The sequence below is a fragment of the Prionailurus viverrinus genome, chromosome A1 (genome assembly GCF_022837055.1).
Source record: "Prionailurus viverrinus isolate Anna chromosome A1, UM_Priviv_1.0, whole genome shotgun sequence".
Taxonomy (NCBI): domain Eukaryota; kingdom Metazoa; phylum Chordata; class Mammalia; order Carnivora; family Felidae; genus Prionailurus; species Prionailurus viverrinus.
This window is the reverse complement of record NC_062561.1, coordinates 39,888,784-39,897,852: the sequence shown is the minus strand read 5'-3', so window position 1 is coordinate 39,897,852 and position 9,069 is coordinate 39,888,784. Positions and strand designations below refer to the sequence as shown.

The window sequence follows — 9,069 nt, the reverse complement described above, 5'->3', positions numbered from 1 at the left end:
ACAGAGCCCAATGCAGGGCTCGAACCCACAGACGGTGAAATCATGACCTGAGCTGAAGTCGGATGCTCAACAAATTGAGCCACCCAGGCACCCCTAGCAACTCTCTATTTAAATGCTGCCTGATAAAACTAAAAAGTTTGTCATCTTCTTTGAAGAAAGGTTAAGGTGTCAGGGTGAGGTGTATTACTGTTCTCCTAGACTGCTTATGCTGACTCTTACGTGTATTATCCACTATGCCTTCTCCACATTTTACTTATCAACTTTTCCAGTAGCAGACAACTCTTTTTCCCCCATCTACTCACCAACTTACATGCATGTACATGCATGTGCACATGCACACACATACACACAAAACCATGACAAATATTTTGTAGATATACTGTCTGCACTTTGGAGTAGCTATGGCAGGATTGCTAAAATAGCCTAGAGGTTATAAGTGAGAAAGGGGAAAGACCAAAGTAAATATGATCTGCATCCTCTTCTTATTTTGTTTTAAGGCAAAAAAGGGACAAAAAGGAACACCTAAAAGTCTAGGAAAGGGCCTCTGGCAAAAGGCAGTCAGGCCTCAAGGATCGCTGCTTGAGTACAGCTTAAAATTCAAAGAAAGTTTGGGAGGGCACTTTTTAATCTCTAACCCAAGTGAGGGTTCAGAATTAGGGATGAGGATTGGGACACTGGACATGGGCTAACCTCTACTGGTAAATTTTCCCAGGTGAGATCATTCCTTAATCTTGTATCCAGCTGAGTCAAGGCTCCCCGCAGCATCCAGTGTCAGGTGCTGCCTGACAGATGCTGCCTTACAACTGGTATGGGTTAGGAGACTCTTCATCTGCACTATAACTGGGGGCACCTGCATGGGAACCCTATGGCTTGGTTGCCTCTACCTACCTGGGTCTTCTGTGTCTGCCGTTGATCATGTGCTTTATAATCTTATTATCTACTTAAGCACAAGCAGAGCACTGGATTTGAGAAGGGAGGTTTCAACCTGCCAAATGCAATAAGAGCATATGGTAATTGCAGGAAATGAAAAAGAGGGAGTGTATCTAGGTCACTTCTCAGAATGGTGCACATTAATCTATTCCTGGGGCCCAGATACTGCAGCAAACCCTGTACCAGAACTTACCTGTCTGCTAATAGCTGAACATGAAGACCGCCCCCAATTATCAAGCCATTCTACATTCTATAGAATATGCAAGTGTCCAGGAGTTAGTTTTAATATGGGAGTAGGGCTACTGCCTCTTGAGATGGAGAGTTATTAAGGATCACAGGAAAGTCAGTAGAGTCACCAGCTTTTATGATGTCTCCTGAATTAAGGAAACTGATAGTAGATCAGATGTAAAAGTATATTATATATTATACTATATTATTATAACTATGTATTGTGTGTATACACACACACACACAATGCATATATATATATATATATATATATATATATATATATAAGATTCCTTTCCTCTGGGAGTTCTTTCTCTCTGGTTTGTTCTTCTGTTTGAAGGGAGGAAAATGTAATCACATGTATCTGTGACCATAAATTGGATTTGAATTTGAACTAGTTGTGGATGATTCTATAAGAAACGAAGCTACTAACCTTCATTGAATCCAAATCATTGTTCTCACCCATCCTCAAGCCTGAATCAGGCTTTGTAATTTGCGCTCATTCATTGCTCTTGACTCTTTTTCAAAACCAACTTTCTTTATTCTTCATATGTTGGATTTGTTTCCTTATTCGTTTTGAAGTATTGAATTGAGCATTTATGTATTTTTAACATTTATTCATCTTTTAAAACTATTTATTGAAGTATAATACAAACTACTAAAGAGTGCATATAAGAGTGTAGCTAGCATAATTTTGATAAACTGACTTCATTGTGAAAGTAGCAGCCTTGATCAATCATAACCTCTCAAAAGCCCTCTCATAGTTCCTTTGTTTCTACCCTCTTGTAAAACAGCATTCTGTATAGGATTCTACAGTATTTCTTCCAAATAGTGTATATTATGACTTGCTTCTCTCACTCAACATAGTGCTTATGAGATCTATTCATATTGCGTGTAGTCCAAATTATTCATTTCCGTTGTTGGAAAGTATTACATTATATGGATATGCCATAATGTAATTTCCATTCTAATATTGTTGGGCATCTGGGTAGCTTCAAGTTTGGGGCCAATTAAAGTAGTGCTGTCATGAACATTCTGGTACATGTCTTAAGGTTAATAAATGTTGTAAATGTTTCTATTAAGCATGTACTTAGGAGTGTAAATCTAGGTCAAAAGATATCCAAGTATTCAACTTCATTTTTTTTAATTTATTTTCGAGAAAGATTTATTCATTTATTTTCGAGAAAGATAGAGAGATACTGCATGCAAGAACAGGGGAGGGGCAGAGAGAGAGGGAGAGAGAGAAAATCCCAAGCAGGCTTTGCACTGCCAGCGCAGAGCCCGATGCAGGGCTTGAACCTGTGAACTGCAAGACCATGACCTGAGCCGAAATCAAGAGTCAGATACTTAACCAACTAAACCACCCAGACACACTTCAAATGTTCAATTTTAATTTTTTTTTTCAACGTTTATTTATTTTTGGGACAGAGAGAGACAGAGCATGAACGGGGGAGGGGCAGAGAGAGAGGGAGACACAGAATCGGAGACAGGCTCCAGGCTCTGAGCCATCAGCCCAGAGCCCGACGCGGGGCTCGAACTCGCGGACCGCGAGATCGTGACCCGGCTGAAGTCGGACGCTTAACCGACTACGCCACCCAGGCGCCCCTCAAATGTTCAATTTTAAAAGATACCATCAAGGTATAAAATTTTCCCAATTGATTGTACTAATTTACTTTGCCACCAGCAATATATGAATATTTATTGATTCACATTCTTACTGATAATTGTTATTATCTGTCTTTTTACTTTTTTCCATTCTAGTGGCTGTATAGTAGAAACATTTTACTTTTGAATTGCATTTTTAGCTACAAATTTTCTTGGAAGTGCTTGCTCAGTTTTGGCTCATATATTTTGGCATGTGAGGATTCCATAGGTATTATGTACTAAGTATTTTTCAAATTTCCTTATTTTCTCTTTAACCCAGCTTTCACTTTGTAGTTGGTTAGTTACAAGATATGAGGATTTATAACATTTTCTCATTGATTTTTAATTTTATTGCATTATGATTATAAAATATGGTAAACATGGTCTAATGATGCTTCTTTTGAATATGATATTTTCTTTTCTCTAGTACATGGTTTCTTTTTAATATACCAAGTGTATTCTCTATTTGCAATGCATAAAATTCTATAAACACATCTATTAGCCAAAATTATTTGCGCAAGCCTAGACAATTCCATGTTGTTGATGAATAATTCACAACAAAGAATACCAATTATCAGAGGTTCAACTTCACAGAATTAGTGGACATTAGCAGTGAAAGGGACAATACAGACTTTGATTTTTTATTCTAAAATTCCCTTGTACCTCTTCAAATTTATGGGCAATACTGTGTCTAGTATTAATGTGCATTCCAGAATTGAAAAGGCCTGACCTACAGTCCAGTCTCATTTGATGCATATCCTCGTAGACTTGTTCTCTTGAGTTCAATAGCCATCTCCAGAGTATGCAGTAATTTGGATATCATGATATAAGCAAATGGTAAATTGATTTATAACATACCCTGCTTTAGCATAGAAGATACTCCATAATTCATTGCATTTGACTTTAATTAATGTAGCCCCAGTAAGTATAATTTAATAGTATACTCATAAAATACATTTCTCTAAGCCACAATACCCTACTGACATAATGAATTTAGATAATGTTGACCATGCCTGTAATCACATTGTAAACCTTATAGTTGGAACTTTCTCTTAGTATTTATCTTCCTTTTTGTAAGTATGTACCTTCATCTCTGGATAAGATCGCCATTCTGTTCTTGAACTTTCTTACATTTTTTTTTAATTTTTATTTTGTCAACTAAGACGTTATCATCATGTGACATATCATAGCAATATAATAGAAATGTGATAATTTTTTCACTTTTCAGTGAATTATCTTCTGAGATTGTATTCTTGAATAATTATAAGTTAAGGCTGTTCTTCACTCAGATACCTACACCATACCTAATGCAAACGCTCTCAAACACCAACATAAACACACACACAACTCAAATGTCTGAGAGGAGAGGAAACTAGAACTTAGGAAACAAGCTCCTGTGGTAAAATTTTGATTATGCAAGGAATGTGACACATCATATTTCTGATCTTGGTCGTTTGTAAGTTTATTTAAATATATTGAGAGAGAGAGAGAGAGAGAGAGAGAGAGAGAGAGAGAGAGAAATAGAGAGAGTATAAGCAGAAGAGTAGCAAAGAGAAAGGAAATAGAGAATCCCAAGCAGGCCCCATGCTGTCAGTACGAGCCCAGTGTGAGGCTCGATCCCATGAAATGGGAGATCATGACCTGAGCTGAAATCAGGAGTTGGGCGCTTAACCAACTGAGCCACCCCTGACCTTGGTCATTTTTGAATGAGATACGATTCATGGAAGATTAAATAAATAAGACTTAGAGGCTATTGCACACTCATTAAGTAAAAAGAAGCAAAAACACTAACACCATAATACATCCAAATACATCCAATTTTATAATGTAAAATTATGTTTTATAATTTAGATTGTCCTTATACAGTTTCTACAAAATTCTACAGGTTTATTTCTCAGATCCTACAGCAAAATATGAATTTGGAACTCATGTGGTGAGCTGATAAAATATTGGAAACTCTGTGTTACTGTGCACATGATTTAGAACTAAACACTCCCATTACAGGATTCATGATAGAATAATGAACACTAGTTGCTTAATGAGAATTAATGAAAAATTAAAAGTATATATGGATATTTTCTAATTTGTGGGTTTTTTTAATTTTAGAAAGATGTTCTCTAATAAGCTTTTTCTCATTCATAATTATGAAATGAAACAAAAAAGAGATACTGAATATAATAATATTGGAAAAGAAAGTAGCACATGACCAGAATAGCAAACAATGCAAAAGAAGTTAGAATTACAAAAACATTTATTGGCTACACATGCCATTAAAATTATGTATCAAAAGAATTATATGCACCATTTATTAAAAACATAATAACCTAACAACCATACAAAATGCATGGCATTATGCTTTCTCTCCCTGGTATCATTCAGGATATTTAATTTACCGTATTTATTTTCTAAAAACAAGATAAACTTAAAAACCATTTCACCATAAGAATTTTAGTAGTAGAATTTTTCATCTTTCTGTATGGCAGAGCATTGAAAATCCAAATTGTAAAAATACACAGAATGGCACATTCTGTCATGCCTTTTGTTGAATTTCTTTCTTTCTTTCTTTATTAGTTTGTTTTTTCCATTTGCCCAAGACTTTCAGTTGTTTTAGCCTCTGGGAAATATCCTCACATTATAAAACCCACATACAATTTACAGTGATTGACAGGTTCCAATGATGAGGGATCAAAACTGGACCAGTGGGGGCATATATGTCAACAATGATACACAAATGTATCCCAGATATTCCCAGAATTCTTTTATAGATGTCTTACTAGACATACATTTTGCATCGATGCTTAATTTGCTTAAATCTGGGAAAATATTTCATACACTGAAAAGAGTAAATAATGAAGTAAAACCGAAAGGGCAAAATGCATTGACTGAAAAAGCACAGTTGACGCTATGAAGATGTGCAGCACTGAAAGTGAATAAAACAACAGAAGATTCTTTCACTACTTCTTGAAAGATAGCGTGATCAATAATGGAAGACTTTGTACCACTGAGGGATAATGGTAGGAATTAAATAAGAGCAGAATAGAATATGAACAGAAATAATAAGCTTTTTTTTCTGAGGTTATCATGAAGGAAGTTGCAGATAAGATGTCAGAATTGAAAGCAAGGCTTTATAGGAGCCTCATGAATATTTTCTTTAAAATAAGCACGTGCAGCTTAAGACAAATACTGACGGGCACAATGAGAGTTCTCGATCACAAAATACATGAATAAATGTCAAACATATTTGTGAGGAAAGATATGAATGCAGGATGGTGTGAGTTAATAAAGTAAAAGTACAAGCCCTTAATTGGTGTGAATATTTACAAAGTATTTCACACCGTCCCTGTGGCAATTACATGGTAGAACTGAATAGAGGATGCACAGAATAGTGGACATTTAGATGTCACGTTTTTTTCTCATGTACAGCTCACTTTTTTCTTTTCCTTTTCTTTAAAAATTTTCTATGAATGCTTTCCTATCTTTAATATAACCTTATTGTCCTTTACTGTGAACCCCAAGTACTTTATAACTCACCAATTCTGGCAGGTTATAGGGCTTGCACACACGGATGCCTTCAGGGTGTGTGGGCTGTGCAGTCGCCCGGGGCTGGCACTTGGAAGGGACTGACACTTAGTTCAATGCTCTACTGTTGCTGACTTGATAATTCCTAATAATTTTTAAATAAAGGAGCCCACTGTTCATCTTTCACTGAGCACTGCAAATTATGCAGCTAGTGTTGCATGCCTCCCCTTAAAGTTGAAAATCTATTCTGCTCTTTTCTTCCACTTCACAGAAGCACATTTCAGGGAAATTCCATTGCCAGTATAACCATCTTTAGAGTAGATTGCTGTCATTCTCTCTCATTTCCTCTGGGTGGAAGATTTCTGAGGGATATTCTAAATTGTCTAGAGATGTGACATCATATGATTATGATTGTTGCCTAAGGATTCCTCCTTATTGTTTTTCTCAAGCATTTTATTGCTATAGATTAAGTTAGGGGACTCAGGGCAACATAGATTTGTGAGGAAATGATCGACATAATGTTTTTAGGGTTATTGTGGGGCATTCATTGGGAGAAATCTAGGAGGAATTTGGTGAAATGGTCTGAGTTTAGGAGACTGGTTTAGGATGGACATCTCAGCCTTTCTGGTTTTCATGAAGCCATGGCTGTGGATGTCAGCTCAAAGGATGAGTGTGACAGGCCAGATACCTAGGAAGCGCTGACTTGAGGGGTTGCAATGAGAAGCCCACACTAGACAAAAAGAGCAACAGAGAAGTAGAAAGAAAAAAGCAAATCTTGAGGGAGAACACAGCAACAATTCAGTTCAATTTCTTTATATGTATCTTGTGTTATGGCCAAATAGGACTGTTATCCTACTTCTTAGAAGACACCCTATCTGTTTTCCATACTTTCCCCACTTGTTTGATCAAAATCTTTTTCATGTTAAAAACCATGCTCAAATATCGCTCTTTCTGTGCTCTATTTTCTGATTTCCAGGCAGGGTTGTTACTCTGATAATATCCCTAAAACTTTCTTTCTACTTTTCTTTTATCTCATAGTTTGTCTTTTCATAGGAATTTTCTGTGCTTTTCTCACTTTTCCTGCTGTGTTATAGATGGTTTTTATGAATAATCTTTGCTTAAATATCTTTGTATCTCCATCAGAAAGTAATACAGTCCAGTGTGCAGAAGGGTGTGCCTATAAATATATGTTGGAAAAAAAACCGTTAGAGTTGAGCTGAGCCTAACCAGATATGCAGAGAGGTTGGTGGCCCTGGCCCAGAGCCCATGAGTAAGTGCCTCTGGGCATTCCAGTCCAAGGAAGACCTGCAGTGGCCAGTCCCATGCAGGGATGTCACCACTAGAACAGGTACACTGAGGGGTCTTGACCCTTGCAGAATGCTAGTGCCAAGTGGAGATGTGTCCCTTTCGCCTTCACCATTAGGTCCAGGTAGGTTCCACGTGCAAAGGGGTCTTGCCACAAATTCCCTTGAACTCTGCGGTGTTCTTCACAGTTTTCTGGGACCTCCAGAGTGAAGCTCTTTGTGAATGGAATTCTGACTTAATTGGACCATGGAACAGAATGCAGCAAATAGCAATATGTATGTCAACAAAGTAGATTGCCAGATTCAGTAGCAGGTCCAGGGGCATCCATGAGTGGTGTAAGTCAGTGTTAATCACTGGCCAATTAATCACATCAACTGGCCATTGCCTAAACTGTTCCTTGTAGACAAGGTCACATTATCACAAAAGAACCTGTATCTGGGACACAGAACTTGTAGCAGATTTTCTTGGATCTGTAGAGATAGATCCAGCACTGGGGAAGAAACAGAGGACAAATGTTGCAGGTGTAGGGCCAACAGGACCCTACTCAGCAGATGATCATTCAGCAGCTGCAGGCAGCTTTCAGCGCCAGCCAGAAACAAACACGGCAGCAGATCACTGTTTCGGAGCAGCAAGCAGCACAGACTGTTGAAGGACAGACCATCTTCTATCAGCCAGTTAATGCAGATGGCATCACTCTCTACCAAGGCATGACCACCATGTCAGCAGCCAGTTTGGCAGAGGCTCAGACTGTTCAGACAGAGGCCAATACCAACAAACCAGCAGTGGGCAAGGGCCCACCACTGTAAATCTACCAATGGCAGGCTACATGGTCAATTCAGGAGGGATGGTAATTAATGATGGTGCTTGGTGCTGAATCTGTGCATCCTATCCAAGGAATCCCTCTACCTGGGACAGAGAGGCTTGAAGAAGAGCCTCTTTATATGAATGCCAGATAATACCAACATCTTTGTAAGAGGAAGGATAAACTAGAGGCAGAAGGAAAGAAGGAATTACCTGCATGAAACATACCACAGCACAGAAGTGTGGTGAAAATGGGCAGGGCAATTATTTTCTCCAATGGAAAAAGATTGTCCCCCATATGCAGGAACCACACCAAACAAATAAAAAAACAAACAAACAGTGGTACAGATCATCTGAGTGTTCTCATGCCAGGCCATGTGATGCAGGTGATCAAGGTTACATTCCTTGCCACTGTTTGCCCCTATTTTAGGAAATTAATCAGCTCTTTTGAAGGGATACTTACAATCACATTTAGCCCTTTCATTCAGAGCAGAGACCACTTAGTTTTTAATAAGAGGCTCAGTATTGTACTTGCAGCAACGTCTGGCAAATTGAAATGGCAAGCTTTTGTCTTACCCTTTTAGTCCAGACCTATTTCAAACTGTGGATAACACTGGCATTTCACAGATTAGGATGAATCAA

The 9,069-nt window shown here is 37.9% G+C and overlaps 1 pseudogene; it reads left to right on the top strand.

Moving 5' to 3' along the window:
• Positions 1-7,872: 7,872 nt before the first annotated feature.
• LOC125163604 (nuclear transcription factor Y subunit alpha-like) lies at positions 7,873-8,857 on the top strand (annotated as a pseudogene).
• The last annotated feature ends 212 nt before the right edge of the window (positions 8,858-9,069 follow it).